This window comes from Pleurodeles waltl, chromosome 1_1 (assembly GCF_031143425.1).
Source record: "Pleurodeles waltl isolate 20211129_DDA chromosome 1_1, aPleWal1.hap1.20221129, whole genome shotgun sequence".
In the NCBI taxonomy this organism is placed as follows: domain Eukaryota; kingdom Metazoa; phylum Chordata; class Amphibia; order Caudata; family Salamandridae; genus Pleurodeles; species Pleurodeles waltl.
The window spans coordinates 304,047,168-304,074,194 of NC_090436.1; the positions used below are offsets into that span (position 1 = coordinate 304,047,168).

The 27,027-nt window shown below is 59.6% G+C and overlaps 33 non-coding genes across 33 annotated transcripts; all 33 read left to right on the top strand.

Moving 5' to 3' along the window:
* Window positions 1-34: 34 nt before the first annotated feature.
* On the top strand, window positions 35-198 carry LOC138292858 (U1 spliceosomal RNA). The gene has a single exon (XR_011202829.1). It is a non-coding gene; the product is annotated as a U1 spliceosomal RNA (small nuclear RNA).
* Window positions 199-708: 510 nt separating this feature from the next.
* LOC138292864 (U1 spliceosomal RNA) lies at window positions 709-872 on the top strand. Its single transcript, XR_011202830.1, has one exon. It is a non-coding gene; the product is annotated as a U1 spliceosomal RNA (small nuclear RNA).
* Window positions 873-1,382: 510 nt separating this feature from the next.
* LOC138292869 (U1 spliceosomal RNA) lies at window positions 1,383-1,546 on the top strand. Its single transcript, XR_011202831.1, has one exon. It is a non-coding gene; the product is annotated as a U1 spliceosomal RNA (small nuclear RNA).
* Window positions 1,547-2,401: 855 nt separating this feature from the next.
* LOC138292874 (U1 spliceosomal RNA) lies at window positions 2,402-2,565 on the top strand. Its single transcript, XR_011202833.1, has one exon. It is a non-coding gene; the product is annotated as a U1 spliceosomal RNA (small nuclear RNA).
* An 855-nt stretch (window positions 2,566-3,420) lies between these two features.
* Window positions 3,421-3,584, top strand: LOC138292880 (U1 spliceosomal RNA). Its single transcript, XR_011202834.1, has one exon. It is a non-coding gene; the product is annotated as a U1 spliceosomal RNA (small nuclear RNA).
* Window positions 3,585-4,094: 510 nt separating this feature from the next.
* Window positions 4,095-4,258, top strand: LOC138292883 (U1 spliceosomal RNA). The gene has a single exon (XR_011202835.1). It is a non-coding gene; the product is annotated as a U1 spliceosomal RNA (small nuclear RNA).
* Window positions 4,259-4,768: 510 nt separating this feature from the next.
* On the top strand, window positions 4,769-4,932 carry LOC138292890 (U1 spliceosomal RNA). Its single transcript, XR_011202836.1, has one exon. It is a non-coding gene; the product is annotated as a U1 spliceosomal RNA (small nuclear RNA).
* Window positions 4,933-5,442: 510 nt separating this feature from the next.
* LOC138292894 (U1 spliceosomal RNA) lies at window positions 5,443-5,606 on the top strand. The gene has a single exon (XR_011202837.1). It is a non-coding gene; the product is annotated as a U1 spliceosomal RNA (small nuclear RNA).
* Window positions 5,607-6,116: 510 nt separating this feature from the next.
* Window positions 6,117-6,280, top strand: LOC138292896 (U1 spliceosomal RNA). The gene has a single exon (XR_011202838.1). It is a non-coding gene; the product is annotated as a U1 spliceosomal RNA (small nuclear RNA).
* Window positions 6,281-6,790: 510 nt separating this feature from the next.
* On the top strand, window positions 6,791-6,954 carry LOC138292899 (U1 spliceosomal RNA). The gene has a single exon (XR_011202839.1). It is a non-coding gene; the product is annotated as a U1 spliceosomal RNA (small nuclear RNA).
* Window positions 6,955-7,809: 855 nt separating this feature from the next.
* LOC138292905 (U1 spliceosomal RNA) lies at window positions 7,810-7,973 on the top strand. Its single transcript, XR_011202840.1, has one exon. It is a non-coding gene; the product is annotated as a U1 spliceosomal RNA (small nuclear RNA).
* Window positions 7,974-8,828: 855 nt separating this feature from the next.
* Window positions 8,829-8,992, top strand: LOC138292911 (U1 spliceosomal RNA). Its single transcript, XR_011202841.1, has one exon. It is a non-coding gene; the product is annotated as a U1 spliceosomal RNA (small nuclear RNA).
* A 510-nt stretch (window positions 8,993-9,502) lies between these two features.
* On the top strand, window positions 9,503-9,666 carry LOC138292915 (U1 spliceosomal RNA). Its single transcript, XR_011202842.1, has one exon. It is a non-coding gene; the product is annotated as a U1 spliceosomal RNA (small nuclear RNA).
* A 510-nt stretch (window positions 9,667-10,176) lies between these two features.
* On the top strand, window positions 10,177-10,340 carry LOC138292919 (U1 spliceosomal RNA). Its single transcript, XR_011202843.1, has one exon. It is a non-coding gene; the product is annotated as a U1 spliceosomal RNA (small nuclear RNA).
* Window positions 10,341-10,850: 510 nt separating this feature from the next.
* Window positions 10,851-11,014, top strand: LOC138292923 (U1 spliceosomal RNA). The gene has a single exon (XR_011202845.1). It is a non-coding gene; the product is annotated as a U1 spliceosomal RNA (small nuclear RNA).
* An 855-nt stretch (window positions 11,015-11,869) lies between these two features.
* Window positions 11,870-12,033, top strand: LOC138292929 (U1 spliceosomal RNA). Its single transcript, XR_011202846.1, has one exon. It is a non-coding gene; the product is annotated as a U1 spliceosomal RNA (small nuclear RNA).
* Window positions 12,034-12,888: 855 nt separating this feature from the next.
* Window positions 12,889-13,052, top strand: LOC138292934 (U1 spliceosomal RNA). Its single transcript, XR_011202847.1, has one exon. It is a non-coding gene; the product is annotated as a U1 spliceosomal RNA (small nuclear RNA).
* Window positions 13,053-13,907: 855 nt separating this feature from the next.
* On the top strand, window positions 13,908-14,071 carry LOC138292938 (U1 spliceosomal RNA). Its single transcript, XR_011202848.1, has one exon. It is a non-coding gene; the product is annotated as a U1 spliceosomal RNA (small nuclear RNA).
* A 510-nt stretch (window positions 14,072-14,581) lies between these two features.
* On the top strand, window positions 14,582-14,745 carry LOC138292944 (U1 spliceosomal RNA). The gene has a single exon (XR_011202849.1). It is a non-coding gene; the product is annotated as a U1 spliceosomal RNA (small nuclear RNA).
* A 510-nt stretch (window positions 14,746-15,255) lies between these two features.
* Window positions 15,256-15,419, top strand: LOC138292949 (U1 spliceosomal RNA). The gene has a single exon (XR_011202852.1). It is a non-coding gene; the product is annotated as a U1 spliceosomal RNA (small nuclear RNA).
* Window positions 15,420-16,274: 855 nt separating this feature from the next.
* Window positions 16,275-16,438, top strand: LOC138292956 (U1 spliceosomal RNA). Its single transcript, XR_011202854.1, has one exon. It is a non-coding gene; the product is annotated as a U1 spliceosomal RNA (small nuclear RNA).
* Window positions 16,439-17,293: 855 nt separating this feature from the next.
* Window positions 17,294-17,457, top strand: LOC138292959 (U1 spliceosomal RNA). Its single transcript, XR_011202855.1, has one exon. It is a non-coding gene; the product is annotated as a U1 spliceosomal RNA (small nuclear RNA).
* A 510-nt stretch (window positions 17,458-17,967) lies between these two features.
* Window positions 17,968-18,131, top strand: LOC138292966 (U1 spliceosomal RNA). Its single transcript, XR_011202856.1, has one exon. It is a non-coding gene; the product is annotated as a U1 spliceosomal RNA (small nuclear RNA).
* An 855-nt stretch (window positions 18,132-18,986) lies between these two features.
* Window positions 18,987-19,150, top strand: LOC138292972 (U1 spliceosomal RNA). Its single transcript, XR_011202858.1, has one exon. It is a non-coding gene; the product is annotated as a U1 spliceosomal RNA (small nuclear RNA).
* Window positions 19,151-19,660: 510 nt separating this feature from the next.
* Window positions 19,661-19,824, top strand: LOC138292977 (U1 spliceosomal RNA). Its single transcript, XR_011202859.1, has one exon. It is a non-coding gene; the product is annotated as a U1 spliceosomal RNA (small nuclear RNA).
* Window positions 19,825-20,334: 510 nt separating this feature from the next.
* On the top strand, window positions 20,335-20,498 carry LOC138292981 (U1 spliceosomal RNA). The gene has a single exon (XR_011202860.1). It is a non-coding gene; the product is annotated as a U1 spliceosomal RNA (small nuclear RNA).
* Window positions 20,499-21,353: 855 nt separating this feature from the next.
* Window positions 21,354-21,517, top strand: LOC138292983 (U1 spliceosomal RNA). Its single transcript, XR_011202861.1, has one exon. It is a non-coding gene; the product is annotated as a U1 spliceosomal RNA (small nuclear RNA).
* A 510-nt stretch (window positions 21,518-22,027) lies between these two features.
* Window positions 22,028-22,191, top strand: LOC138292985 (U1 spliceosomal RNA). Its single transcript, XR_011202862.1, has one exon. It is a non-coding gene; the product is annotated as a U1 spliceosomal RNA (small nuclear RNA).
* A 510-nt stretch (window positions 22,192-22,701) lies between these two features.
* LOC138292987 (U1 spliceosomal RNA) lies at window positions 22,702-22,865 on the top strand. The gene has a single exon (XR_011202863.1). It is a non-coding gene; the product is annotated as a U1 spliceosomal RNA (small nuclear RNA).
* Window positions 22,866-23,375: 510 nt separating this feature from the next.
* On the top strand, window positions 23,376-23,539 carry LOC138292993 (U1 spliceosomal RNA). The gene has a single exon (XR_011202865.1). It is a non-coding gene; the product is annotated as a U1 spliceosomal RNA (small nuclear RNA).
* Window positions 23,540-24,394: 855 nt separating this feature from the next.
* LOC138292996 (U1 spliceosomal RNA) lies at window positions 24,395-24,558 on the top strand. Its single transcript, XR_011202866.1, has one exon. It is a non-coding gene; the product is annotated as a U1 spliceosomal RNA (small nuclear RNA).
* A 510-nt stretch (window positions 24,559-25,068) lies between these two features.
* On the top strand, window positions 25,069-25,232 carry LOC138292997 (U1 spliceosomal RNA). Its single transcript, XR_011202867.1, has one exon. It is a non-coding gene; the product is annotated as a U1 spliceosomal RNA (small nuclear RNA).
* Window positions 25,233-26,087: 855 nt separating this feature from the next.
* Window positions 26,088-26,251, top strand: LOC138292999 (U1 spliceosomal RNA). The gene has a single exon (XR_011202868.1). It is a non-coding gene; the product is annotated as a U1 spliceosomal RNA (small nuclear RNA).
* Window positions 26,252-27,027: the final 776 nt, after the last annotated feature.

The following is a 27,027-nucleotide window of genomic DNA, read 5'->3' on the forward strand; positions in this document are numbered from 1 at the left end:
AGCGGGCCCCCCTTGCCCTGTCCCCTTCCAACTCATACTTACCTGGCAGGGGAGACACCATGATCACGAAGGTGGTTCTCCCAGGGTGAGGCTCATCCATTGCACTTCGGATGTGCTGACCCCTGCGATGTCCCCAAATGCGGGATACTCGACTGCATAATTTCTGGTAGTGGGGGACTGCGTTCGCGCTTTCCCCTGATCTCTGGTATCAAGAAAGGCAACAAGAAAAACCACTCTGGAGCACCCTTAGCTGTCTCTCCAGCTTCCTTCTGGGTGCTGCAGTAGGCTGGAAATGGGGCTGGGCAAGGGGAAGAGGCATGCAAATTCAGGAGCCTGGGGAATGCTGGGAAAGGGCCTCAAAAGCTGCTTCTGGGCCTTCGTTCCACCTGGCGAGCCCACCTGTCAGCATGCTGTACTCTACCCTTGCCCAAATTCTCAGCAATGGAGAGGATCCTGAAAGCAAGGCCCTGATTGGCTCTGCTGGATGGCGTGGTCATGTAAATTTCACTGGCCGGCCGGCCGAGGCTTCTGGGAAGCAGCTTTGGGTAGGCAACGGCTTTGCCCAAAGGGTCTGCGGGGCCTTGGCTGGTCACTTTGCGCCCCCACGCCCATGCTCTGCCCCGCCTCAGGCCTTGCCTCTGTGGATGCCACCCTCGCTCTGCAGGGAGATGCCAAGCGGGCCCCCCTTGCCCTGTCCCCTTCCAACTCATACTTACCTGGCAGGGGAGACACCATGATCACGAAGGTGGTTCTCCCAGGGTGAGGCTCATCCATTGCACTTCGGATGTGCTGACCCCTGCGATGTCCCCAAATGCGGGATACTCGACTGCATAATTTCTGGTAGTGGGGGACTGCGTTCGCGCTTTCCCCTGATCTCTGGTATCAAGAAAGGCAACAAGAAAAACCACTCTGGAGCACCCTTAGCTGTCTCTCCAGCTTCCTTCTGGGTGCTGCAGTAGGCTGGAAATGGGGCTGGGCAAGGGGAAGAGGCATGCAAATTCAGGAGCCTGGGGAATGCTGGGAAAGGGCCTCAAAAGCTGCTTCTGGGCCTTCGTTCCACCTGGCGAGCCCACCTGTCAGCATGCTGTACTCTACCCTTGCCCAAATTCTCAGCAATGGAGAGGATCCTGAAAGCAAGGCCCTGATTGGCTCTGCTGGATGGCGTGGTCATGTAAATTTCACTGGCCGGCCGGCCGAGGCTTCTGGGAAGCAGCTTTGGGTAGGCAACGGCTTTGCCCAAAGGGTCTGCGGGGCCTTGGCTGGTCACTTTGCGCCCCCACGCCCATGCTCTGCCCCGCCTCAGGCCTTGCCTCTGTGGATGCCACCCTCGCTCTGCAGGGAGATGCCAAGCGGGCCCCCCTTGCCCTGTCCCCTTCCAACTCATACTTACCTGGCAGGGGAGACACCATGATCACGAAGGTGGTTCTCCCAGGGTGAGGCTCATCCATTGCACTTCGGATGTGCTGACCCCTGCGATGTCCCCAAATGCGGGATACTCGACTGCATAATTTCTGGTAGTGGGGGACTGCGTTCGCGCTTTCCCCTGATCTCTGGTATCAAGAAAGGCAACAAGAAAAACCACTCTGGAGCACCCTTAGCTGTCTCTCCAGCTTCCTTCTGGGTGCTGCAGCAGGCTGGAAATGGGGCTGGGCAAGGGGAAGAGGCATGCAAATTCAGGAGCCTGGGGAGTGCTGGGATAGCTGCCGCCTCCCACTCAGGGGACCTATCCAGAGAGAGGAAAGTAGGCCCTGGCTAGGTGACAGGTCTGTCCCTCTCAGCTAAGCCCCTGGGCTTGTGGACCGGCTGTCAGCCTGTAGTCCTCACCCTTGCCTTCTGGGGCCAAGACTATGGCTGAGGCCACCAGGCCTGGGCCCGGCGAGGGCTCTGCCCGGCGAGGGTTCTGCCGCGTTTGGGAGCGTTCGGGAAGGCGTGAGGGGCTCAGGGCGCGAAACACTGCTCCCCGGCAGGCCTTTTCCCTGGCTTTGGCCAACAAAAGCACTGCCTAGCCCTAGAGTAGGGCTTAGTGGCAGTTCTGTAGGCTCAGAAGCCTCCAACTCTGCTTCTGGGCCTTCTTTCCACCTGGCGAGCCCACCTGTCAGCATGCTGTACTCTACCCTTGCCCAAATTCTCAGCAATGGAGAGGATCCTGAAAGCAAGGCCCTGATTGGCTCTGCTGGATGGCGTGGTCATGTAAATTTCACTGGCCGGCCGGCCGAGGCTTCTGGGAAGCAGCTTTGGGTAGGCAACGGCTTTGCCCAAAGGGTCTGCGGGGCCTTGGCTGGTCACTTTGCGCCCCCACGCCCATGCTCTGCCCCGCCTCAGGCCTTGCCTCTGTGGATGCCACCCTCGCTCTGCAGGGAGATGCCAAGCGGGCCCCCCTTGCCCTGTCCCCTTCCAACTCATACTTACCTGGCAGGGGAGACACCATGATCACGAAGGTGGTTCTCCCAGGGTGAGGCTCATCCATTGCACTTCGGATGTGCTGACCCCTGCGATGTCCCCAAATGCGGGATACTCGACTGCATAATTTCTGGTAGTGGGGGACTGCGTTCGCGCTTTCCCCTGATCTCTGGTATCAAGAAAGGCAACAAGAAAAACCACTCTGGAGCACCCTTAGCTGTCTCTCCAGCTTCCTTCTGGGTGCTGCAGCAGGCTGGAAATGGGGCTGGGCAAGGGGAAGAGGCATGCAAATTCAGGAGCCTGGGGAGTGCTGGGATAGCTGCCGCCTCCCACTCAGGGGACCTATCCAGAGAGAGGAAAGTAGGCCCTGGCTAGGTGACAGGTCTGTCCCTCTCAGCTAAGCCCCTGGGCTTGTGGACCGGCTGTCAGCCTGTAGTCCTCACCCTTGCCTTCTGGGGCCAAGACTATGGCTGAGGCCACCAGGCCTGGGCCCGGCGAGGGCTCTGCCCGGCGAGGGTTCTGCCGCGTTTGGGAGCGTTCGGGAAGGCGTGAGGGGCTCAGGGCGCGAAACACTGCTCCCCGGCAGGCCTTTTCCCTGGCTTTGGCCAACAAAAGCACTGCCTAGCCCTAGAGTAGGGCTTAGTGGCAGTTCTGTAGGCTCAGAAGCCTCCAACTCTGCTTCTGGGCCTTCTTTCCACCTGGCGAGCCCACCTGTCAGCATGCTGTACTCTACCCTTGCCCAAATTCTCAGCAATGGAGAGGATCCTGAAAGCAAGGCCCTGATTGGCTCTGCTGGATGGCGTGGTCATGTAAATTTCACTGGCCGGCCGGCCGAGGCTTCTGGGAAGCAGCTTTGGGTAGGCAACGGCTTTGCCCAAAGGGTCTGCGGGGCCTTGGCTGGTCACTTTGCGCCCCCACGCCCATGCTCTGCCCCGCCTCAGGCCTTGCCTCTGTGGATGCCACCCTCGCTCTGCAGGGAGATGCCAAGCGGGCCCCCCTTGCCCTGTCCCCTTCCAACTCATACTTACCTGGCAGGGGAGACACCATGATCACGAAGGTGGTTCTCCCAGGGTGAGGCTCATCCATTGCACTTCGGATGTGCTGACCCCTGCGATGTCCCCAAATGCGGGATACTCGACTGCATAATTTCTGGTAGTGGGGGACTGCGTTCGCGCTTTCCCCTGATCTCTGGTATCAAGAAAGGCAACAAGAAAAACCACTCTGGAGCACCCTTAGCTGTCTCTCCAGCTTCCTTCTGGGTGCTGCAGTAGGCTGGAAATGGGGCTGGGCAAGGGGAAGAGGCATGCAAATTCAGGAGCCTGGGGAATGCTGGGAAAGGGCCTCAAAAGCTGCTTCTGGGCCTTCGTTCCACCTGGCGAGCCCACCTGTCAGCATGCTGTACTCTACCCTTGCCCAAATTCTCAGCAATGGAGAGGATCCTGAAAGCAAGGCCCTGATTGGCTCTGCTGGATGGCGTGGTCATGTAAATTTCACTGGCCGGCCGGCCGAGGCTTCTGGGAAGCAGCTTTGGGTAGGCAACGGCTTTGCCCAAAGGGTCTGCGGGGCCTTGGCTGGTCACTTTGCGCCCCCACGCCCATGCTCTGCCCCGCCTCAGGCCTTGCCTCTGTGGATGCCACCCTCGCTCTGCAGGGAGATGCCAAGCGGGCCCCCCTTGCCCTGTCCCCTTCCAACTCATACTTACCTGGCAGGGGAGACACCATGATCACGAAGGTGGTTCTCCCAGGGTGAGGCTCATCCATTGCACTTCGGATGTGCTGACCCCTGCGATGTCCCCAAATGCGGGATACTCGACTGCATAATTTCTGGTAGTGGGGGACTGCGTTCGCGCTTTCCCCTGATCTCTGGTATCAAGAAAGGCAACAAGAAAAACCACTCTGGAGCACCCTTAGCTGTCTCTCCAGCTTCCTTCTGGGTGCTGCAGTAGGCTGGAAATGGGGCTGGGCAAGGGGAAGAGGCATGCAAATTCAGGAGCCTGGGGAATGCTGGGAAAGGGCCTCAAAAGCTGCTTCTGGGCCTTCGTTCCACCTGGCGAGCCCACCTGTCAGCATGCTGTACTCTACCCTTGCCCAAATTCTCAGCAATGGAGAGGATCCTGAAAGCAAGGCCCTGATTGGCTCTGCTGGATGGCGTGGTCATGTAAATTTCACTGGCCGGCCGGCCGAGGCTTCTGGGAAGCAGCTTTGGGTAGGCAACGGCTTTGCCCAAAGGGTCTGCGGGGCCTTGGCTGGTCACTTTGCGCCCCCACGCCCATGCTCTGCCCCGCCTCAGGCCTTGCCTCTGTGGATGCCACCCTCGCTCTGCAGGGAGATGCCAAGCGGGCCCCCCTTGCCCTGTCCCCTTCCAACTCATACTTACCTGGCAGGGGAGACACCATGATCACGAAGGTGGTTCTCCCAGGGTGAGGCTCATCCATTGCACTTCGGATGTGCTGACCCCTGCGATGTCCCCAAATGCGGGATACTCGACTGCATAATTTCTGGTAGTGGGGGACTGCGTTCGCGCTTTCCCCTGATCTCTGGTATCAAGAAAGGCAACAAGAAAAACCACTCTGGAGCACCCTTAGCTGTCTCTCCAGCTTCCTTCTGGGTGCTGCAGTAGGCTGGAAATGGGGCTGGGCAAGGGGAAGAGGCATGCAAATTCAGGAGCCTGGGGAATGCTGGGAAAGGGCCTCAAAAGCTGCTTCTGGGCCTTCGTTCCACCTGGCGAGCCCACCTGTCAGCATGCTGTACTCTACCCTTGCCCAAATTCTCAGCAATGGAGAGGATCCTGAAAGCAAGGCCCTGATTGGCTCTGCTGGATGGCGTGGTCATGTAAATTTCACTGGCCGGCCGGCCGAGGCTTCTGGGAAGCAGCTTTGGGTAGGCAACGGCTTTGCCCAAAGGGTCTGCGGGGCCTTGGCTGGTCACTTTGCGCCCCCACGCCCATGCTCTGCCCCGCCTCAGGCCTTGCCTCTGTGGATGCCACCCTCGCTCTGCAGGGAGATGCCAAGCGGGCCCCCCTTGCCCTGTCCCCTTCCAACTCATACTTACCTGGCAGGGGAGACACCATGATCACGAAGGTGGTTCTCCCAGGGTGAGGCTCATCCATTGCACTTCGGATGTGCTGACCCCTGCGATGTCCCCAAATGCGGGATACTCGACTGCATAATTTCTGGTAGTGGGGGACTGCGTTCGCGCTTTCCCCTGATCTCTGGTATCAAGAAAGGCAACAAGAAAAACCACTCTGGAGCACCCTTAGCTGTCTCTCCAGCTTCCTTCTGGGTGCTGCAGTAGGCTGGAAATGGGGCTGGGCAAGGGGAAGAGGCATGCAAATTCAGGAGCCTGGGGAATGCTGGGAAAGGGCCTCAAAAGCTGCTTCTGGGCCTTCGTTCCACCTGGCGAGCCCACCTGTCAGCATGCTGTACTCTACCCTTGCCCAAATTCTCAGCAATGGAGAGGATCCTGAAAGCAAGGCCCTGATTGGCTCTGCTGGATGGCGTGGTCATGTAAATTTCACTGGCCGGCCGGCCGAGGCTTCTGGGAAGCAGCTTTGGGTAGGCAACGGCTTTGCCCAAAGGGTCTGCGGGGCCTTGGCTGGTCACTTTGCGCCCCCACGCCCATGCTCTGCCCCGCCTCAGGCCTTGCCTCTGTGGATGCCACCCTCGCTCTGCAGGGAGATGCCAAGCGGGCCCCCCTTGCCCTGTCCCCTTCCAACTCATACTTACCTGGCAGGGGAGACACCATGATCACGAAGGTGGTTCTCCCAGGGTGAGGCTCATCCATTGCACTTCGGATGTGCTGACCCCTGCGATGTCCCCAAATGCGGGATACTCGACTGCATAATTTCTGGTAGTGGGGGACTGCGTTCGCGCTTTCCCCTGATCTCTGGTATCAAGAAAGGCAACAAGAAAAACCACTCTGGAGCACCCTTAGCTGTCTCTCCAGCTTCCTTCTGGGTGCTGCAGTAGGCTGGAAATGGGGCTGGGCAAGGGGAAGAGGCATGCAAATTCAGGAGCCTGGGGAATGCTGGGAAAGGGCCTCAAAAGCTGCTTCTGGGCCTTCGTTCCACCTGGCGAGCCCACCTGTCAGCATGCTGTACTCTACCCTTGCCCAAATTCTCAGCAATGGAGAGGATCCTGAAAGCAAGGCCCTGATTGGCTCTGCTGGATGGCGTGGTCATGTAAATTTCACTGGCCGGCCGGCCGAGGCTTCTGGGAAGCAGCTTTGGGTAGGCAACGGCTTTGCCCAAAGGGTCTGCGGGGCCTTGGCTGGTCACTTTGCGCCCCCACGCCCATGCTCTGCCCCGCCTCAGGCCTTGCCTCTGTGGATGCCACCCTCGCTCTGCAGGGAGATGCCAAGCGGGCCCCCCTTGCCCTGTCCCCTTCCAACTCATACTTACCTGGCAGGGGAGACACCATGATCACGAAGGTGGTTCTCCCAGGGTGAGGCTCATCCATTGCACTTCGGATGTGCTGACCCCTGCGATGTCCCCAAATGCGGGATACTCGACTGCATAATTTCTGGTAGTGGGGGACTGCGTTCGCGCTTTCCCCTGATCTCTGGTATCAAGAAAGGCAACAAGAAAAACCACTCTGGAGCACCCTTAGCTGTCTCTCCAGCTTCCTTCTGGGTGCTGCAGCAGGCTGGAAATGGGGCTGGGCAAGGGGAAGAGGCATGCAAATTCAGGAGCCTGGGGAGTGCTGGGATAGCTGCCGCCTCCCACTCAGGGGACCTATCCAGAGAGAGGAAAGTAGGCCCTGGCTAGGTGACAGGTCTGTCCCTCTCAGCTAAGCCCCTGGGCTTGTGGACCGGCTGTCAGCCTGTAGTCCTCACCCTTGCCTTCTGGGGCCAAGACTATGGCTGAGGCCACCAGGCCTGGGCCCGGCGAGGGCTCTGCCCGGCGAGGGTTCTGCCGCGTTTGGGAGCGTTCGGGAAGGCGTGAGGGGCTCAGGGCGCGAAACACTGCTCCCCGGCAGGCCTTTTCCCTGGCTTTGGCCAACAAAAGCACTGCCTAGCCCTAGAGTAGGGCTTAGTGGCAGTTCTGTAGGCTCAGAAGCCTCCAACTCTGCTTCTGGGCCTTCTTTCCACCTGGCGAGCCCACCTGTCAGCATGCTGTACTCTACCCTTGCCCAAATTCTCAGCAATGGAGAGGATCCTGAAAGCAAGGCCCTGATTGGCTCTGCTGGATGGCGTGGTCATGTAAATTTCACTGGCCGGCCGGCCGAGGCTTCTGGGAAGCAGCTTTGGGTAGGCAACGGCTTTGCCCAAAGGGTCTGCGGGGCCTTGGCTGGTCACTTTGCGCCCCCACGCCCATGCTCTGCCCCGCCTCAGGCCTTGCCTCTGTGGATGCCACCCTCGCTCTGCAGGGAGATGCCAAGCGGGCCCCCCTTGCCCTGTCCCCTTCCAACTCATACTTACCTGGCAGGGGAGACACCATGATCACGAAGGTGGTTCTCCCAGGGTGAGGCTCATCCATTGCACTTCGGATGTGCTGACCCCTGCGATGTCCCCAAATGCGGGATACTCGACTGCATAATTTCTGGTAGTGGGGGACTGCGTTCGCGCTTTCCCCTGATCTCTGGTATCAAGAAAGGCAACAAGAAAAACCACTCTGGAGCACCCTTAGCTGTCTCTCCAGCTTCCTTCTGGGTGCTGCAGCAGGCTGGAAATGGGGCTGGGCAAGGGGAAGAGGCATGCAAATTCAGGAGCCTGGGGAGTGCTGGGATAGCTGCCGCCTCCCACTCAGGGGACCTATCCAGAGAGAGGAAAGTAGGCCCTGGCTAGGTGACAGGTCTGTCCCTCTCAGCTAAGCCCCTGGGCTTGTGGACCGGCTGTCAGCCTGTAGTCCTCACCCTTGCCTTCTGGGGCCAAGACTATGGCTGAGGCCACCAGGCCTGGGCCCGGCGAGGGCTCTGCCCGGCGAGGGTTCTGCCGCGTTTGGGAGCGTTCGGGAAGGCGTGAGGGGCTCAGGGCGCGAAACACTGCTCCCCGGCAGGCCTTTTCCCTGGCTTTGGCCAACAAAAGCACTGCCTAGCCCTAGAGTAGGGCTTAGTGGCAGTTCTGTAGGCTCAGAAGCCTCCAACTCTGCTTCTGGGCCTTCTTTCCACCTGGCGAGCCCACCTGTCAGCATGCTGTACTCTACCCTTGCCCAAATTCTCAGCAATGGAGAGGATCCTGAAAGCAAGGCCCTGATTGGCTCTGCTGGATGGCGTGGTCATGTAAATTTCACTGGCCGGCCGGCCGAGGCTTCTGGGAAGCAGCTTTGGGTAGGCAACGGCTTTGCCCAAAGGGTCTGCGGGGCCTTGGCTGGTCACTTTGCGCCCCCACGCCCATGCTCTGCCCCGCCTCAGGCCTTGCCTCTGTGGATGCCACCCTCGCTCTGCAGGGAGATGCCAAGCGGGCCCCCCTTGCCCTGTCCCCTTCCAACTCATACTTACCTGGCAGGGGAGACACCATGATCACGAAGGTGGTTCTCCCAGGGTGAGGCTCATCCATTGCACTTCGGATGTGCTGACCCCTGCGATGTCCCCAAATGCGGGATACTCGACTGCATAATTTCTGGTAGTGGGGGACTGCGTTCGCGCTTTCCCCTGATCTCTGGTATCAAGAAAGGCAACAAGAAAAACCACTCTGGAGCACCCTTAGCTGTCTCTCCAGCTTCCTTCTGGGTGCTGCAGTAGGCTGGAAATGGGGCTGGGCAAGGGGAAGAGGCATGCAAATTCAGGAGCCTGGGGAATGCTGGGAAAGGGCCTCAAAAGCTGCTTCTGGGCCTTCGTTCCACCTGGCGAGCCCACCTGTCAGCATGCTGTACTCTACCCTTGCCCAAATTCTCAGCAATGGAGAGGATCCTGAAAGCAAGGCCCTGATTGGCTCTGCTGGATGGCGTGGTCATGTAAATTTCACTGGCCGGCCGGCCGAGGCTTCTGGGAAGCAGCTTTGGGTAGGCAACGGCTTTGCCCAAAGGGTCTGCGGGGCCTTGGCTGGTCACTTTGCGCCCCCACGCCCATGCTCTGCCCCGCCTCAGGCCTTGCCTCTGTGGATGCCACCCTCGCTCTGCAGGGAGATGCCAAGCGGGCCCCCCTTGCCCTGTCCCCTTCCAACTCATACTTACCTGGCAGGGGAGACACCATGATCACGAAGGTGGTTCTCCCAGGGTGAGGCTCATCCATTGCACTTCGGATGTGCTGACCCCTGCGATGTCCCCAAATGCGGGATACTCGACTGCATAATTTCTGGTAGTGGGGGACTGCGTTCGCGCTTTCCCCTGATCTCTGGTATCAAGAAAGGCAACAAGAAAAACCACTCTGGAGCACCCTTAGCTGTCTCTCCAGCTTCCTTCTGGGTGCTGCAGTAGGCTGGAAATGGGGCTGGGCAAGGGGAAGAGGCATGCAAATTCAGGAGCCTGGGGAATGCTGGGAAAGGGCCTCAAAAGCTGCTTCTGGGCCTTCGTTCCACCTGGCGAGCCCACCTGTCAGCATGCTGTACTCTACCCTTGCCCAAATTCTCAGCAATGGAGAGGATCCTGAAAGCAAGGCCCTGATTGGCTCTGCTGGATGGCGTGGTCATGTAAATTTCACTGGCCGGCCGGCCGAGGCTTCTGGGAAGCAGCTTTGGGTAGGCAACGGCTTTGCCCAAAGGGTCTGCGGGGCCTTGGCTGGTCACTTTGCGCCCCCACGCCCATGCTCTGCCCCGCCTCAGGCCTTGCCTCTGTGGATGCCACCCTCGCTCTGCAGGGAGATGCCAAGCGGGCCCCCCTTGCCCTGTCCCCTTCCAACTCATACTTACCTGGCAGGGGAGACACCATGATCACGAAGGTGGTTCTCCCAGGGTGAGGCTCATCCATTGCACTTCGGATGTGCTGACCCCTGCGATGTCCCCAAATGCGGGATACTCGACTGCATAATTTCTGGTAGTGGGGGACTGCGTTCGCGCTTTCCCCTGATCTCTGGTATCAAGAAAGGCAACAAGAAAAACCACTCTGGAGCACCCTTAGCTGTCTCTCCAGCTTCCTTCTGGGTGCTGCAGTAGGCTGGAAATGGGGCTGGGCAAGGGGAAGAGGCATGCAAATTCAGGAGCCTGGGGAATGCTGGGAAAGGGCCTCAAAAGCTGCTTCTGGGCCTTCGTTCCACCTGGCGAGCCCACCTGTCAGCATGCTGTACTCTACCCTTGCCCAAATTCTCAGCAATGGAGAGGATCCTGAAAGCAAGGCCCTGATTGGCTCTGCTGGATGGCGTGGTCATGTAAATTTCACTGGCCGGCCGGCCGAGGCTTCTGGGAAGCAGCTTTGGGTAGGCAACGGCTTTGCCCAAAGGGTCTGCGGGGCCTTGGCTGGTCACTTTGCGCCCCCACGCCCATGCTCTGCCCCGCCTCAGGCCTTGCCTCTGTGGATGCCACCCTCGCTCTGCAGGGAGATGCCAAGCGGGCCCCCCTTGCCCTGTCCCCTTCCAACTCATACTTACCTGGCAGGGGAGACACCATGATCACGAAGGTGGTTCTCCCAGGGTGAGGCTCATCCATTGCACTTCGGATGTGCTGACCCCTGCGATGTCCCCAAATGCGGGATACTCGACTGCATAATTTCTGGTAGTGGGGGACTGCGTTCGCGCTTTCCCCTGATCTCTGGTATCAAGAAAGGCAACAAGAAAAACCACTCTGGAGCACCCTTAGCTGTCTCTCCAGCTTCCTTCTGGGTGCTGCAGCAGGCTGGAAATGGGGCTGGGCAAGGGGAAGAGGCATGCAAATTCAGGAGCCTGGGGAGTGCTGGGATAGCTGCCGCCTCCCACTCAGGGGACCTATCCAGAGAGAGGAAAGTAGGCCCTGGCTAGGTGACAGGTCTGTCCCTCTCAGCTAAGCCCCTGGGCTTGTGGACCGGCTGTCAGCCTGTAGTCCTCACCCTTGCCTTCTGGGGCCAAGACTATGGCTGAGGCCACCAGGCCTGGGCCCGGCGAGGGCTCTGCCCGGCGAGGGTTCTGCCGCGTTTGGGAGCGTTCGGGAAGGCGTGAGGGGCTCAGGGCGCGAAACACTGCTCCCCGGCAGGCCTTTTCCCTGGCTTTGGCCAACAAAAGCACTGCCTAGCCCTAGAGTAGGGCTTAGTGGCAGTTCTGTAGGCTCAGAAGCCTCCAACTCTGCTTCTGGGCCTTCTTTCCACCTGGCGAGCCCACCTGTCAGCATGCTGTACTCTACCCTTGCCCAAATTCTCAGCAATGGAGAGGATCCTGAAAGCAAGGCCCTGATTGGCTCTGCTGGATGGCGTGGTCATGTAAATTTCACTGGCCGGCCGGCCGAGGCTTCTGGGAAGCAGCTTTGGGTAGGCAACGGCTTTGCCCAAAGGGTCTGCGGGGCCTTGGCTGGTCACTTTGCGCCCCCACGCCCATGCTCTGCCCCGCCTCAGGCCTTGCCTCTGTGGATGCCACCCTCGCTCTGCAGGGAGATGCCAAGCGGGCCCCCCTTGCCCTGTCCCCTTCCAACTCATACTTACCTGGCAGGGGAGACACCATGATCACGAAGGTGGTTCTCCCAGGGTGAGGCTCATCCATTGCACTTCGGATGTGCTGACCCCTGCGATGTCCCCAAATGCGGGATACTCGACTGCATAATTTCTGGTAGTGGGGGACTGCGTTCGCGCTTTCCCCTGATCTCTGGTATCAAGAAAGGCAACAAGAAAAACCACTCTGGAGCACCCTTAGCTGTCTCTCCAGCTTCCTTCTGGGTGCTGCAGCAGGCTGGAAATGGGGCTGGGCAAGGGGAAGAGGCATGCAAATTCAGGAGCCTGGGGAGTGCTGGGATAGCTGCCGCCTCCCACTCAGGGGACCTATCCAGAGAGAGGAAAGTAGGCCCTGGCTAGGTGACAGGTCTGTCCCTCTCAGCTAAGCCCCTGGGCTTGTGGACCGGCTGTCAGCCTGTAGTCCTCACCCTTGCCTTCTGGGGCCAAGACTATGGCTGAGGCCACCAGGCCTGGGCCCGGCGAGGGCTCTGCCCGGCGAGGGTTCTGCCGCGTTTGGGAGCGTTCGGGAAGGCGTGAGGGGCTCAGGGCGCGAAACACTGCTCCCCGGCAGGCCTTTTCCCTGGCTTTGGCCAACAAAAGCACTGCCTAGCCCTAGAGTAGGGCTTAGTGGCAGTTCTGTAGGCTCAGAAGCCTCCAACTCTGCTTCTGGGCCTTCTTTCCACCTGGCGAGCCCACCTGTCAGCATGCTGTACTCTACCCTTGCCCAAATTCTCAGCAATGGAGAGGATCCTGAAAGCAAGGCCCTGATTGGCTCTGCTGGATGGCGTGGTCATGTAAATTTCACTGGCCGGCCGGCCGAGGCTTCTGGGAAGCAGCTTTGGGTAGGCAACGGCTTTGCCCAAAGGGTCTGCGGGGCCTTGGCTGGTCACTTTGCGCCCCCACGCCCATGCTCTGCCCCGCCTCAGGCCTTGCCTCTGTGGATGCCACCCTCGCTCTGCAGGGAGATGCCAAGCGGGCCCCCCTTGCCCTGTCCCCTTCCAACTCATACTTACCTGGCAGGGGAGACACCATGATCACGAAGGTGGTTCTCCCAGGGTGAGGCTCATCCATTGCACTTCGGATGTGCTGACCCCTGCGATGTCCCCAAATGCGGGATACTCGACTGCATAATTTCTGGTAGTGGGGGACTGCGTTCGCGCTTTCCCCTGATCTCTGGTATCAAGAAAGGCAACAAGAAAAACCACTCTGGAGCACCCTTAGCTGTCTCTCCAGCTTCCTTCTGGGTGCTGCAGCAGGCTGGAAATGGGGCTGGGCAAGGGGAAGAGGCATGCAAATTCAGGAGCCTGGGGAGTGCTGGGATAGCTGCCGCCTCCCACTCAGGGGACCTATCCAGAGAGAGGAAAGTAGGCCCTGGCTAGGTGACAGGTCTGTCCCTCTCAGCTAAGCCCCTGGGCTTGTGGACCGGCTGTCAGCCTGTAGTCCTCACCCTTGCCTTCTGGGGCCAAGACTTTGGCTGAGGCCACCAGGCCTGGGCCCGGCGAGGGCTCTGCCCGGCGAGGGTTCTGCCGCGTTTGGGAGCGTTCGGGAAGGCGTGAGGGGCTCAGGGCGCGAAACACTGCTCCCCGGCAGGCCTTTTCCCTGGCTTTGGCCAACAAAAGCACTGCCTAGCCCTAGAGTAGGGCTTAGTGGCAGTTCTGTAGGCTCAGAAGCCTCCAACTCTGCTTCTGGGCCTTCTTTCCACCTGGCGAGCCCACCTGTCAGCATGCTGTACTCTACCCTTGCCCAAATTCTCAGCAATGGAGAGGATCCTGAAAGCAAGGCCCTGATTGGCTCTGCTGGATGGCGTGGTCATGTAAATTTCACTGGCCGGCCGGCCGAGGCTTCTGGGAAGCAGCTTTGGGTAGGCAACGGCTTTGCCCAAAGGGTCTGCGGGGCCTTGGCTGGTCACTTTGCGCCCCCACGCCCATGCTCTGCCCCGCCTCAGGCCTTGCCTCTGTGGATGCCACCCTCGCTCTGCAGGGAGATGCCAAGCGGGCCCCCCTTGCCCTGTCCCCTTCCAACTCATACTTACCTGGCAGGGGAGACACCATGATCACGAAGGTGGTTCTCCCAGGGTGAGGCTCATCCATTGCACTTCGGATGTGCTGACCCCTGCGATGTCCCCAAATGCGGGATACTCGACTGCATAATTTCTGGTAGTGGGGGACTGCGTTCGCGCTTTCCCCTGATCTCTGGTATCAAGAAAGGCAACAAGAAAAACCACTCTGGAGCACCCTTAGCTGTCTCTCCAGCTTCCTTCTGGGTGCTGCAGTAGGCTGGAAATGGGGCTGGGCAAGGGGAAGAGGCATGCAAATTCAGGAGCCTGGGGAATGCTGGGAAAGGGCCTCAAAAGCTGCTTCTGGGCCTTCGTTCCACCTGGCGAGCCCACCTGTCAGCATGCTGTACTCTACCCTTGCCCAAATTCTCAGCAATGGAGAGGATCCTGAAAGCAAGGCCCTGATTGGCTCTGCTGGATGGCGTGGTCATGTAAATTTCACTGGCCGGCCGGCCGAGGCTTCTGGGAAGCAGCTTTGGGTAGGCAACGGCTTTGCCCAAAGGGTCTGCGGGGCCTTGGCTGGTCACTTTGCGCCCCCACGCCCATGCTCTGCCCCGCCTCAGGCCTTGCCTCTGTGGATGCCACCCTCGCTCTGCAGGGAGATGCCAAGCGGGCCCCCCTTGCCCTGTCCCCTTCCAACTCATACTTACCTGGCAGGGGAGACACCATGATCACGAAGGTGGTTCTCCCAGGGTGAGGCTCATCCATTGCACTTCGGATGTGCTGACCCCTGCGATGTCCCCAAATGCGGGATACTCGACTGCATAATTTCTGGTAGTGGGGGACTGCGTTCGCGCTTTCCCCTGATCTCTGGTATCAAGAAAGGCAACAAGAAAAACCACTCTGGAGCACCCTTAGCTGTCTCTCCAGCTTCCTTCTGGGTGCTGCAGTAGGCTGGAAATGGGGCTGGGCAAGGGGAAGAGGCATGCAAATTCAGGAGCCTGGGGAATGCTGGGAAAGGGCCTCAAAAGCTGCTTCTGGGCCTTCGTTCCACCTGGCGAGCCCACCTGTCAGCATGCTGTACTCTACCCTTGCCCAAATTCTCAGCAATGGAGAGGATCCTGAAAGCAAGGCCCTGATTGGCTCTGCTGGATGGCGTGGTCATGTAAATTTCACTGGCCGGCCGGCCGAGGCTTCTGGGAAGCAGCTTTGGGTAGGCAACGGCTTTGCCCAAAGGGTCTGCGGGGCCTTGGCTGGTCACTTTGCGCCCCCACGCCCATGCTCTGCCCCGCCTCAGGCCTTGCCTCTGTGGATGCCACCCTCGCTCTGCAGGGAGATGCCAAGCGGGCCCCCCTTGCCCTGTCCCCTTCCAACTCATACTTACCTGGCAGGGGAGACACCATGATCACGAAGGTGGTTCTCCCAGGGTGAGGCTCATCCATTGCACTTCGGATGTGCTGACCCCTGCGATGTCCCCAAATGCGGGATACTCGACTGCATAATTTCTGGTAGTGGGGGACTGCGTTCGCGCTTTCCCCTGATCTCTGGTATCAAGAAAGGCAACAAGAAAAACCACTCTGGAGCACCCTTAGCTGTCTCTCCAGCTTCCTTCTGGGTGCTGCAGCAGGCTGGAAATGGGGCTGGGCAAGGGGAAGAGGCATGCAAATTCAGGAGCCTGGGGAGTGCTGGGATAGCTGCCGCCTCCCACTCAGGGGACCTATCCAGAGAGAGGAAAGTAGGCCCTGGCTAGGTGACAGGTCTGTCCCTCTCAGCTAAGCCCCTGGGCTTGTGGACCGGCTGTCAGCCTGTAGTCCTCACCCTTGCCTTCTGGGGCCAAGACTATGGCTGAGGCCACCAGGCCTGGGCCCGGCGAGGGCTCTGCCCGGCGAGGGTTCTGCCGCGTTTGGGAGCGTTCGGGAAGGCGTGAGGGGCTCAGGGCGCGAAACACTGCTCCCCGGCAGGCCTTTTCCCTGGCTTTGGCCAACAAAAGCACTGCCTAGCCCTAGAGTAGGGCTTAGTGGCAGTTCTGTAGGCTCAGAAGCCTCCAACTCTGCTTCTGGGCCTTCTTTCCACCTGGCGAGCCCACCTGTCAGCATGCTGTACTCTACCCTTGCCCAAATTCTCAGCAATGGAGAGGATCCTGAAAGCAAGGCCCTGATTGGCTCTGCTGGATGGCGTGGTCATGTAAATTTCACTGGCCGGCCGGCCGAGGCTTCTGGGAAGCAGCTTTGGGTAGGCAACGGCTTTGCCCAAAGGGTCTGCGGGGCCTTGGCTGGTCACTTTGCGCCCCCACGCCCATGCTCTGCCCCGCCTCAGGCCTTGCCTCTGTGGATGCCACCCTCGCTCTGCAGGGAGATGCCAAGCGGGCCCCCCTTGCCCTGTCCCCTTCCAACTCATACTTACCTGGCAGGGGAGACACCATGATCACGAAGGTGGTTCTCCCAGGGTGAGGCTCATCCATTGCACTTCGGATGTGCTGACCCCTGCGATGTCCCCAAATGCGGGATACTCGACTGCATAATTTCTGGTAGTGGGGGACTGCGTTCGCGCTTTCCCCTGATCTCTGGTATCAAGAAAGGCAACAAGAAAAACCACTCTGGAGCACCCTTAGCTGTCTCTCCAGCTTCCTTCTGGGTGCTGCAGCAGGCTGGAAATGGGGCTGGGCAAGGGGAAGAGGCATGCAAATTCAGGAGCCTGGGGAGTGCTGGGATAGCTGCCGCCTCCCACTCAGGGGACCTATCCAGAGAGAGGAAAGTAGGCCCTGGCTAGGTGACAGGTCTGTCCCTCTCAGCTAAGCCCCTGGGCTTGTGGACCGGCTGTCAGCCTGTAGTCCTCACCCTTGCCTTCTGGGGCCAAGACTATGGCTGAGGCCACCAGGCCTGGGCCCGGCGAGGGCTCTGCCCGGCGAGGGTTCTGCCGCGTTTGGGAGCGTTCAGGAAGGCGTGAGGGGCTCAGGGCGCGAAACACTGCTCCCCGGCAGGCCTTTTCCCTGGCTTTGGCCAACAAAAGCACTGCCTAGCCCTAGAGTAGGGCTTAGTGGCAGTTCTGTAGGCTCAGAAGCCTCCAACTCTGCTTCTGGGCCTTCTTTCCACCTGGCGAGCCCACCTGTCAGCATGCTGTACTCTACCCTTGCCCAAATTCTCAGCAATGGAGAGGATCCTGAAAGCAAGGCCCTGATTGGCTCTGCTGGATGGCGTGGTCATGTAAATTTCACTGGCCGGCCGGCCGAGGCTTCTGGGAAGCAGCTTTGGGTAGGCAACGGCTTTGCCCAAAGGGTCTGCGGGGCCTTGGCTGGTCACTTTGCGCCCCCACGCCCATGCTCTGCCCCGCCTCAGGCCTTGCCTCTGTGGATGCCACCCTCGCTCTGCAGGGAGATGCCAAGCGGGCCCCCCTTGCCCTGTCCCCTTCCAACTCATACTTACCTGGCAGGGGAGACACCATGATCACGAAGGTGGTTCTCCCAGGGTGAGGCTCATCCATTGCACTTCGGATGTGCTGACCCCTGCGATGTCCCCAAATGCGGGATACTCGACTGCATAATTTCTGGTAGTGGGGGACTGCGTTCGCGCTTTCCCCTGATCTCTGGTATCAAGAAAGGCAACAAGAAAAACCACTCTGGAGCACCCTTAGCTGTCTCTCCAGCTTCCTTCTGGGTGCTGCAGTAGGCTGGAAATGGGGCTGGGCAAGGGGAAGAGGCATGCAAATTCAGGAGCCTGGGGAATGCTGGGAAAGGGCCTCAAAAGCTGCTTCTGGGCCTTCGTTCCACCTGGCGAGCCCACCTGTCAGCATGCTGTACTCTACCCTTGCCCAAATTCTCAGCAATGGAGAGGATCCTGAAAGCAAGGCCCTGATTGGCTCTGCTGGATGGCGTGGTCATGTAAATTTCACTGGCCGGCCGGCCGAGGCTTCTGGGAAGCAGCTTTGGGTAGGCAACGGCTTTGCCCAAAGGGTCTGCGGGGCCTTGGCTGGTCACTTTGCGCCCCCACGCCCATGCTCTGCCCCGCCTCAGGCCTTGCCTCTGTGGATGCCACCCTCGCTCTGCAGGGAGATGCCAAGCGGGCCCCCCTTGCCCTGTCCCCTTCCAACTCATACTTACCTGGCAGGGGAGACACCATGATCACGAAGGTGGTTCTCCCAGGGTGAGGCTCATCCATTGCACTTCGGATGTGCTGACCCCTGCGATGTCCCCAAATGCGGGATACTCGACTGCATAATTTCTGGTAGTGGGGGACTGCGTTCGCGCTTTCCCCTGATCTCTGGTATCAAGAAAGGCAACAAGAAAAACCACTCTGGAGCACCCTTAGCTGTCTCTCCAGCTTCCTTCTGGGTGCTGCAGCAGGCTGGAAATGGGGCTGGGCAAGGGGAAGAGGCATGCAAATTCAGGAGCCTGGGGAGTGCTGGGATAGCTGCCGCCTCCCACTCAGGGGACCTATCCAGAGAGAGGAAAGTAGGCCCTGGCTAGGTGACAGGTCTGTCCCTCTCAGCTAAGCCCCTGGGCTTGTGGACCGGCTGTCAGCCTGTAGTCCTCACCCTTGCCTTCTGGGGCCAAGACTATGGCTGAGGCCACCAGGCCTGGGCCCGGCGAGGGCTCTGCCCGGCGAGGGTTCTGCCGCGTTTGGGAGCGTTCGGGAAGGCGTGAGGGGCTCAGGGCGCGAAACACTGCTCCCCGGCAGGCCTTTTCCCTGGCTTTGGCCAACAAAAGCACTGCCTAGCCCTAGAGTAGGGCTTAGTGGCAGTTCTGTAGGCTCAGAAGCCTCCAACTCTGCTTCTGGGCCTTCTTTCCACCTGGCGAGCCCACCTGTCAGCATGCTGTACTCTACCCTTGCCCAAATTCTCAGCAATGGAGAGGATCCTGAAAGCAAGGCCCTGATTGGCTCTGCTGGATGGCGTGGTCATGTAAATTTCACTGGCCGGCCGGCCGAGGCTTCTGGGAAGCAGCTTTGGGTAGGCAACGGCTTTGCCCAAAGGGTCTGCGGGGCCTTGGCTGGTCACTTTGCGCCCCCACGCCCATGCTCTGCCCCGCCTCAGGCCTTGCCTCTGTGGATGCCACCCTCGCTCTGCAGGGAGATGCCAAGCGGGCCCCCCTTGCCCTGTCCCCTTCCAACTCATACTTACCTGGCAGGGGAGACACCATGATCACGAAGGTGGTTCTCCCAGGGTGAGGCTCATCCATTGCACTTCGGATGTGCTGACCCCTGCGATGTCCCCAAATGCGGGATACTCGACTGCATAATTTCTGGTAGTGGGGGACTGCGTTCGCGCTTTCCCCTGATCTCTGGTATCAAGAAAGGCAACAAGAAAAACCACTCTGGAGCACCCTTAGCTGTCTCTCCAGCTTCCTTCTGGGTGCTGCAGTAGGCTGGAAATGGGGCTGGGCAAGGGGAAGAGGCATGCAAATTCAGGAGCCTGGGGAATGCTGGGAAAGGGCCTCAAAAGCTGCTTCTGGGCCTTCGTTCCACCTGGCGAGCCCACCTGTCAGCATGCTGTACTCTACCCTTGCCCAAATTCTCAGCAATGGAGAGGATCCTGAAAGCAAGGCCCTGATTGGCTCTGCTGGATGGCGTGGTCATGTAAATTTCACTGGCCGGCCGGCCGAGGCTTCTGGGAAGCAGCTTTGGGTAGGCAACGGCTTTGCCCAAAGGGTCTGCGGGGCCTTGGCTGGTCACTTTGCGCCCCCACGCCCATGCTCTGCCCCGCCTCAGGCCTTGCCTCTGTGGATGCCACCCTCGCTCTGCAGGGAGATGCCAAGCGGGCCCCCCTTGCCCTGTCCCCTTCCAACTCATACTTACCTGGCAGGGGAGACACCATGATCACGAAGGTGGTTCTCCCAGGGTGAGGCTCATCCATTGCACTTCGGATGTGCTGACCCCTGCGATGTCCCCAAATGCGGGATACTCGACTGCATAATTTCTGGTAGTGGGGGACTGCGTTCGCGCTTTCCCCTGATCTCTGGTATCAAGAAAGGCAACAAGAAAAACCACTCTGGAGCACCCTTAGCTGTCTCTCCAGCTTCCTTCTGGGTGCTGCAGTAGGCTGGAAATGGGGCTGGGCAAGGGGAAGAGGCATGCAAATTCAGGAGCCTGGGGAATGCTGGGAAAGGGCCTCAAAAGCTGCTTCTGGGCCTTCGTTCCACCTGGCGAGCCCACCTGTCAGCATGCTGTACTCTACCCTTGCCCAAATTCTCAGCAATGGAGAGGATCCTGAAAGCAAGGCCCTGATTGGCTCTGCTGGATGGCGTGGTCATGTAAATTTCACTGGCCGGCCGGCCGAGGCTTCTGGGAAGCAGCTTTGGGTAGGCAACGGCTTTGCCCAAAGGGTCTGCGGGGCCTTGGCTGGTCACTTTGCGCCCCCACGCCCATGCTCTGCCCCGCCTCAGGCCTTGCCTCTGTGGATGCCACCCTCGCTCTGCAGGGAGATGCCAAGCGGGCCCCCCTTGCCCTGTCCCCTTCCAACTCATACTTACCTGGCAGGGGAGACACCATGATCACGAAGGTGGTTCTCCCAGGGTGAGGCTCATCCATTGCACTTCGGATGTGCTGACCCCTGCGATGTCCCCAAATGCGGGATACTCGACTGCATAATTTCTGGTAGTGGGGGACTGCGTTCGCGCTTTCCCCTGATCTCTGGTATCAAGAAAGGCAACAAGAAAAACCACTCTGGAGCACCCTTAGCTGTCTCTCCAGCTTCCTTCTGGGTGCTGCAGCAGGCTGGAAATGGGGCTGGGCAAGGGGAAGAGGCATGCAAATTCAGGAGCCTGGGGAGTGCTGGGATAGCTGCCGCCTCCCACTCAGGGGACCTATCCAGAGAGAGGAAAGTAGGCCCTGGCTAGGTGACAGGTCTGTCCCTCTCAGCTAAGCCCCTGGGCTTGTGGACCGGCTGTCAGCCTGTAGTCCTCACCCTTGCCTTCTGGGGCCAAGACTATGGCTGAGGCCACCAGGCCTGGGCCCGGCGAGGGCTCTGCCCGGCGAGGGTTCTGCCGCGTTTGGGAGCGTTCGGGAAGGCGTGAGGGGCTCAGGGCGCGAAACACTGCTCCCCGGCAGGCCTTTTCCCTGGCTTTGGCCAACAAAAGCACTGCCTAGCCCTAGAGTAGGGCTTAGTGGCAGTTCTGTAGGCTCAGAAGCCTCCAACTCTGCTTCTGGGCCTTCTTTCCACCTGGCGAGCCCACCTGTCAGCATGCTGTACTCTACCCTTGCCCAAATTCTCAGCAATGGAGAGGATCCTGAAAGCAAGGCCCTGATTGGCTCTGCTGGATGGCGTGGTCATGTAAATTTCACTGGCCGGCCGGCCGAGGCTTCTGGGAAGCAGCTTTGGGTAGGCAACGGCTTTGCCCAAAGGGTCTGCGGGGCCTTGGCTGGTCACTTTGCGCCCCCACGCCCATGCTCTGCCCCGCCTCAGGCCTTGCCTCTGTGGATGCCACCCTCGCTCTGCAGGGAGATGCCAAGCGGGCCCCCCTTGCCCTGTCCCCTTCCAACTCATACTTACCTGGCAGGGGAGACACCATGATCACGAAGGTGGTTCTCCCAGGGTGAGGCTCATCCATTGCACTTCGGATGTGCTGACCCCTGCGATGTCCCCAAATGCGGGATACTCGACTGCATAATTTCTGGTAGTGGGGGACTGCGTTCGCGCTTTCCCCTGATCTCTGGTATCAAGAAAGGCAACAAGAAAAACCACTCTGGAGCACCCTTAGCTGTCTCTCCAGCTTCCTTCTGGGTGCTGCAGTAGGCTGGAAATGGGGCTGGGCAAGGGGAAGAGGCATGCAAATTCAGGAGCCTGGGGAATGCTGGGAAAGGGCCTCAAAAGCTGCTTCTGGGCCTTCGTTCCACCTGGCGAGCCCACCTGTCAGCATGCTGTACTCTACCCTTGCCCAAATTCTCAGCAATGGAGAGGATCCTGAAAGCAAGGCCCTGATTGGCTCTGCTGGATGGCGTGGTCATGTAAATTTCACTGGCCGGCCGGCCGAGGCTTCTGGGAAGCAGCTTTGGGTAGGCAACGGCTTTGCCCAAAGGGTCTGCGGGGCCTTGGCTGGTCACTTTGCGCCCCCACGCCCATGCTCTGCCCCGCCTCAGGCCTTGCCTCTGTGGATGCCACCCTCGCTCTGCAGGGAGATGCCAAGCGGGCCCCCCTTGCCCTGTCCCCTTCCAACTCATACTTACCTGGCAGGGGAGACACCATGATCACGAAGGTGGTTCTCCCAGGGTGAGGCTCATCCATTGCACTTCGGATGTGCTGACCCCTGCGATGTCCCCAAATGCGGGATACTCGACTGCATAATTTCTGGTAGTGGGGGACTGCGTTCGCGCTTTCCCCTGATCTCTGGTATCAAGAAAGGCAACAAGAAAAACCACTCTGGAGCACCCTTAGCTGTCTCTCCAGCTTCCTTCTGGGTGCTGCAGTAGGCTGGAAATGGGGCTGGGCAAGGGGAAGAGGCATGCAAATTCAGGAGCCTGGGGAATGCTGGGAAAGGGCCTCAAAAGCTGCTTCTGGGCCTTCGTTCCACCTGGCGAGCCCACCTGTCAGCATGCTGTACTCTACCCTTGCCCAAATTCTCAGCAATGGAGAGGATCCTGAAAGCAAGGCCCTGATTGGCTCTGCTGGATGGCGTGGTCATGTAAATTTCACTGGCCGGCCGGCCGAGGCTTCTGGGAAGCAGCTTTGGGTAGGCAACGGCTTTGCCCAAAGGGTCTGCGGGGCCTTGGCTGGTCACTTTGCGCCCCCACGCCCATGCTCTGCCCCGCCTCAGGCCTTGCCTCTGTGGATGCCACCCTCGCTCTGCAGGGAGATGCCAAGCGGGCCCCCCTTGCCCTGTCCCCTTCCAACTCATACTTACCTGGCAGGGGAGACACCATGATCACGAAGGTGGTTCTCCCAGGGTGAGGCTCATCCATTGCACTTCGGATGTGCTGACCCCTGCGATGTCCCCAAATGCGGGATACTCGACTGCATAATTTCTGGTAGTGGGGGACTGCGTTCGCGCTTTCCCCTGATCTCTGGTATCAAGAAAGGCAACAAGAAAAACCACTCTGGAGCACCCTTAGCTGTCTCTCCAGCTTCCTTCTGGGTGCTGCAGTAGGCTGGAAATGGGGCTGGGCAAGGGGAAGAGGCATGCAAATTCAGGAGCCTGGGGAATGCTGGGAAAGGGCCTCAAAAGCTGCTTCTGGGCCTTCGTTCCACCTGGCGAGCCCACCTGTCAGCATGCTGTACTCTACCCTTGCCCAAATTCTCAGCAATGGAGAGGATCCTGAAAGCAAGGCCCTGATTGGCTCTGCTGGATGGCGTGGTCATGTAAATTTCACTGGCCGGCCGGCCGAGGCTTCTGGGAAGCAGCTTTGGGTAGGCAACGGCTTTGCCCAAAGGGTCTGCGGGGCCTTGGCTGGTCACTTTGCGCCCCCACGCCCATGCTCTGCCCCGCCTCAGGCCTTGCCTCTGTGGATGCCACCCTCGCTCTGCAGGGAGATGCCAAGCGGGCCCCCCTTGCCCTGTCCCCTTCCAACTCATACTTACCTGGCAGGGGAGACACCATGATCACGAAGGTGGTTCTCCCAGGGTGAGGCTCATCCATTGCACTTCGGATGTGCTGACCCCTGCGATGTCCCCAAATGCGGGATACTCGACTGCATAATTTCTGGTAGTGGGGGACTGCGTTCGCGCTTTCCCCTGATCTCTGGTATCAAGAAAGGCAACAAGAAAAACCACTCTGGAGCACCCTTAGCTGTCTCTCCAGCTTCCTTCTGGGTGCTGCAGCAGGCTGGAAATGGGGCTGGGCAAGGGGAAGAGGCATGCAAATTCAGGAGCCTGGGGAGTGCTGGGATAGCTGCCGCCTCCCACTCAGGGGACCTATCCAGAGAGAGGAAAGTAGGCCCTGGCTAGGTGACAGGTCTGTCCCTCTCAGCTAAGCCCCTGGGCTTGTGGACCGGCTGTCAGCCTGTAGTCCTCACCCTTGCCTTCTGGGGCCAAGACTATGGCTGAGGCCACCAGGCCTGGGCCCGGCGAGGGCTCTGCCCGGCGAGGGTTCTGCCGCGTTTGGGAGCGTTCGGGAAGGCGTGAGGGGCTCAGGGCGCGAAACACTGCTCCCCGGCAGGCCTTTTCCCTGGCTTTGGCCAACAAAAGCACTGCCTAGCCCTAGAGTAGGGCTTAGTGGCAGTTCTGTAGGCTCAGAAGCCTCCAACTCTGCTTCTGGGCCTTCTTTCCACCTGGCGAGCCCACCTGTCAGCATGCTGTACTCTACCCTTGCCCAAATTCTCAGCAATGGAGAGGATCCTGAAAGCAAGGCCCTGATTGGCTCTGCTGGATGGCGTGGTCATGTAAATTTCACTGGCCGGCCGGCCGAGGCTTCTGGGAAGCAGCTTTGGGTAGGCAACGGCTTTGCCCAAAGGGTCTGCGGGGCCTTGGCTGGTCACTTTGCGCCCCCACGCCCATGCTCTGCCCCGCCTCAGGCCTTGCCTCTGTGGATGCCACCCTCGCTCTGCAGGGAGATGCCAAGCGGGCCCCCCTTGCCCTGTCCCCTTCCAACTCATACTTACCTGGCAGGGGAGACACCATGATCACGAAGGTGGTTCTCCCAGGGTGAGGCTCATCCATTGCACTTCGGATGTGCTGACCCCTGCGATGTCCCCAAATGCGGGATACTCGACTGCATAATTTCTGGTAGTGGGGGACTGCGTTCGCGCTTTCCCCTGATCTCTGGTATCAAGAAAGGCAACAAGAAAAACCACTCTGGAGCACCCTTAGCTGTCTCTCCAGCTTCCTTCTGGGTGCTGCAGTAGGCTGGAAATGGGGCTGGGCAAGGGGAAGAGGCATGCAAATTCAGGAGCCTGGGGAATGCTGGGAAAGGGCCTCAAAAGCTGCTTCTGGGCCTTCGTTCCACCTGGCGAGCCCACCTGTCAGCATGCTGTACTCTACCCTTGCCCAAATTCTCAGCAATGGAGAGGATCCTGAAAGCAAGGCCCTGATTGGCTCTGCTGGATGGCGTGGTCATGTAAATTTCACTGGCCGGCCGGCCGAGGCTTCTGGGAAGCAGCTTTGGGTAGGCAACGGCTTTGCCCAAAGGGTCTGCGGGGCCTTGGCTGGTCACTTTGCGCCCCCACGCCCATGCTCTGCCCCGCCTCAGGCCTTGCCTCTGTGGATGCCACCCTCGCTCTGCAGGGAGATGCCAAGCGGGCCCCCCTTGCCCTGTCCCCTTCCAACTCATACTTACCTGGCAGGGGAGACACCATGATCACGAAGGTGGTTCTCCCAGGGTGAGGCTCATCCATTGCACTTCGGATGTGCTGACCCCTGCGATGTCCCCAAATGCGGGATACTCGACTGCATAATTTCTGGTAGTGGGGGACTGCGTTCGCGCTTTCCCCTGATCTCTGGTATCAAGAAAGGCAACAAGAAAAACCACTCTGGAGCACCCTTAGCTGTCTCTCCAGCTTCCTTCTGGGTGCTGCAGCAGGCTGGAAATGGGGCTGGGCAAGGGGAAGAGGCATGCAAATTCAGGAGCCTGGGGAGTGCTGGGATAGCTGCCGCCTCCCACTCAGGGGACCTATCCAGAGAGAGGAAAGTAGGCCCTGGCTAGGTGACAGGTCTGTCCCTCTCAGCTAAGCCCCTGGGCTTGTGGACCGGCTGTCAGCCTGTAGTCCTCACCCTTGCCTTCTGGGGCCAAGACTATGGCTGAGGCCACCAGGCCTGGGCCCGGCGAGGGCTCTGCCCGGCGAGGGTTCTGCCGCGTTTGGGAGCGTTCGGGAAGGCGTGAGGGGCTCAGGGCGCGAAACACTGCTCCCCGGCAGGCCTTTTCCCTGGCTTTGGCCAACAAAAGCACTGCCTAGCCCTAGAGTAGGGCTTAGTGGCAGTTCTGTAGGCTCAGAAGCCTCCAACTCTGCTTCTGGGCCTTCTTTCCACCTGGCGAGCCCACCTGTCAGCATGCTGTACTCTACCCTTGCCCAAATTCTCAGCAATGGAGAGGATCCTGAAAGCAAGGCCCTGATTGGCTCTGCTGGATGGCGTGGTCATGTAAATTTCACTGGCCGGCCGGCCGAGGCTTCTGGGAAGCAGCTTTGGGTAGGCAACGGCTTTGCCCAAAGGGTCTGCGGGGCCTTGGCTGGTCACTTTGCGCCCCCACGCCCATGCTCTGCCCCGCCTCAGGCCTTGCCTCTGTGGATGCCACCCTCGCTCTGCAGGGAGATGCCAAGCGGGCCCCCCTTGCCCTGTCCCCTTCCAACTCATACTTACCTGGCAGGGGAGACACCATGATCACGAAGGTGGTTCTCCCAGGGTGAGGCTCATCCATTGCACTTCGGATGTGCTGACCCCTGCGATGTCCCCAAATGCGGGATACTCGACTGCATAATTTCTGGTAGTGGGGGACTGCGTTCGCGCTTTCCCCTGATCTCTGGTATCAAGAAAGGCAACAAGAAAAACCACTCTGGAGCACCCTTAGCTGTCTCTCCAGCTTCCTTCTGGGTGCTGCAGCAGGCTGGAAATGGGGCTGGGCAAGGGGAAGAGGCATGCAAATTCAGGAGCCTGGGGAGTGCTGGGATAGCTGCCGCCTCCCACTCAGGGGACCTATCCAGAGAGAGGAAAGTAGGCCCTGGCTAGGTGACAGGTCTGTCCCTCTCAGCTAAGCCCCTGGGCTTGTGGACCGGCTGTCAGCCTGTAGTCCTCACCCTTGCCTTCTGGGGCCAAGACTATGGCTGAGGCCACCAGGCCTGGGCCCGGCGAGGGCTCTGCCCGGCGAGGGTTCTGCCGCGTTTGGGAGCGTTCGGGAAGGCGTGAGGGGCTCAGGGCGCGAAACACTGCTCCCCGGCAGGCCTTTTCCCTGGCTTTGGCCAACAAAAGCACTGCCTAGCCCTAGAGTAGGGCTTAGTGGCAGTTCTGTAGGCTCAGAAGCCTCCAACTCTGCTTCTGGGCCTTCTTTCCACCTGGCGAGCCCACCTGTCAGCATGCTGTACTCTACCCTTGCCCAAATTCTCAGCAATGGAGAGGATCCTGAAAGCAAGGCCCTGATTGGCTCTGCTGGATGGCGTGGTCATGTAAATTTCACTGGCCGGCCGGCCGAGGCTTCTGGGAAGCAGCTTTGGGTAGGCAACGGCTTTGCCCAAAGGGTCTGCGGGGCCTTGGCTGGTCACTTTGCGCCCCCACGCCCATGCTCTGCCCCGCCTCAG